The sequence below is a fragment of the Octodon degus genome, unplaced genomic scaffold, assembly GCF_000260255.1.
Source record: "Octodon degus isolate 3935 unplaced genomic scaffold, OctDeg1.0 scaffold00220, whole genome shotgun sequence".
Classification (NCBI taxonomy): domain Eukaryota; kingdom Metazoa; phylum Chordata; class Mammalia; order Rodentia; family Octodontidae; genus Octodon; species Octodon degus.
In genome coordinates this window covers 2,575,050-2,577,866 of record NW_004524796.1, presented here as the reverse complement: position 1 = coordinate 2,577,866, position 2,817 = coordinate 2,575,050, and positions in this window count along the sequence as shown.

Genomic DNA, 2,817 nt, shown 5'->3' with positions numbered 1-2,817 from the left:
TAAGTAGGTGTTTTAGACCACTGAGCCATCTCACCAGCCTATATTTTTGCTCACTTTAAATAAAAGAACATATTATGGAATATAAAATCATGCTCTCTAGACACCAGTGAAAAGCACTAATACCTCTATATCAAACAAAATAGATTTCAGAAAAATGAACATTACCAGTGGTACAGAACATGCTTAAAGATTAAGAAGTTAGTCAGATAAGTAACAATTCATTATATTTATATTTTGTATAAGCAAAATTCAAAATGCATAAAATAAAAATTTATGAAACTAAAGGAAAATAAACCACTTCATAATTATGATTGGAATTATCATCTCCACTGTCTCAATGCTGATAGGATAAAAAAGCAAGTCATTGGTCTCTAGAAGACTTGACCAATCCTACCAACCAACTTGACTTTATTGACATTAACAGAACATTACATTGCATAAAAGCTGAATATATGTTCTTTTTAGGTGCACACTACGTACTTTCCAAGATAAGTCATATTCTGGGTCATAAAACAAATCTCAATAAACTTAAAAATTCAAGTCATTGAGATTATGTTCTCTGAATACAGTGAAGTTGGTAGAAATACTTTTCAATCCTGAAATTTTTGGAAAGTAATGGATTTCTAAATATCCTGGGTGAAAGAAAAGAAAAATGAAAATTAGAAAATGCTTTGAATGCAGTGAAAAAGAAAAACATAGCAAATTTTGAGAGATGTTTATAATATTATATAACACCTATATTGGAACAGAAAAAAAAAGTTTCAAATGAATGATCATAGTATTTAACCATAGAAAAAGTAGTAAATGAAACCTTAAGAAGAAAAAAATAAGCATCAGTATACATATCAATAAAAAAGAAACAAAAAATAATAAAGAAAATGATGAAATCAAAGGCAAGATTTTAGGATATCTACAAATAGATAAATCTATAGGGGGGACTGCTGAAGAAAACTAGAAGTCACAAATGGTCAATTTTAATAGAACCAAGAACAAAAATCACATGATTATCCCAATATATGCAGAAAAAGCTTTTGACAAAGTCCAACACTCATTCATGATAAAAAGCCTACAGAGAATTAGGATAGTCTATATCTCAAACTGATCAAAGCCATCTATGAGAAACCAATAGCCAACATCATACTAAATGAGCAAAAGCTGAAGGCCTTCACTTTACTATCAGAAACAAGACAAGGATGTGCACTGTCTCCACTCTTATTTCATATAGTTCTGGAAGCATTAGATGAAGCAATTAGACAAGAGTGAGAAATAACACGAATAAGGATTGGAAAACAATAAGTGAAATTATCATTATTTTCACATGACATGATACTCTACATAGAGGACTCCAAAAATCCCATCAAGTCTTGTAGATTTAACCACCAAATTCAGCAACGTAGGATGATTCAAAGTCAATAACATCCTTTCACAATAACATCCAAAAAAATGAAATAGTTAGGAATCAATCTCACAAAGGATGTAAAAGATTTGTATAGTGAAAAATACAGTATTCTGAGAAAGGAGATTAAGGAGAATTTGAAAAAATGGAAAAGTAGTCCATGTGCCTGGATAGCAAGAACAAACACTGTGAAAATGGCAACATTTTGTTATACAGATTCAATGCAATCCTAATTAAAATACAATTCATATACATCACAGAGCTAGAGAAAACTTTCCTCAAATTCATTTGGAACCAGAAGAGTCTCAGAATATCTAAAGCAGGGGACCAGGGAGAAGGCTCAGTGGAATAAGCACTTCCCTGGTAAGCACAAGGGCCTGAGTTCAATCCCCGGTTCTGCCAAAAAAAAAGAATATCTAAAGCAATCCCGGGAAACAAAGGAAAGGCAGGAGGTATAACTATCCCTGAACTGAAATTATAGTACAAAGCTACTGTGATACAATCAGCATGGTACTGGCATAGAGACAGACCTGAGAATCAATGGAACAAATTAGAAGATGTAGACACAATTGCAAACATACTCAGCCATCTTATCTTTGGTAAAGGGCCCAAACATGCCCACTGGAAGAAAGATAGCCTTTTTAATAAATGGTGAAGGAAAAACTGCCTTTCCACATGCCAAAGGCTAAAACCAGATCCATACTTATAACCATGCCCAAAGCTACAGTCAAAATGGATCAAAGATTTAAATATTAAAACAGAAATACTAAATCTTCTGGAGGAAAATGTAGGTATAAATCTTTAAGACATAGGGGTAGGTAGAGAGTTCATGACCAAAAATGAAACTGCACGGGAAATACTTCATAGAATCAACAACTGGGATCTCATCTTTTTGAAAAGTTTCTGAACTTCAAAGCAAATATAAAACAATAAAAAGAAAACCCCAAATCTGGGAAAAAGTTATAACTGACTGTCCCTCTAACAAAGGCCATCCAGAACATATAAAGAATTTTATTTGTGTATTTATTTTTTTATTAATTTTATTGAGAAACAAATAGCAATAAGATAGTTTCAAAACCGATTAATAGGACAGTTTCAATAATTAATACATTGCATATTGCTGTCTTCATAGTGGTTATTCATAGTACAAGATGTAGACATGATATTCTGTCTAGACACTATTAGTACAAATCTTTCTTCTTATTGAATTAAGAGAAAGTAGCTGGAGAGTGCAGGCTGGGCGAGTGAGTGAGACGACCCAGGGCCCTCCAGATCCTGAATAGACCCAGAGCACAGGCCCGGAGAGTGAGTGAGCCGACCCTGGCCAGAGGGATCTTGAATAGACCAGGAGCACAGGCCTGGCGAGTGAGTGAGATGACCCAGGGCCCTCCGGATCCTGAATAGACCCAGAGCACAGGCCC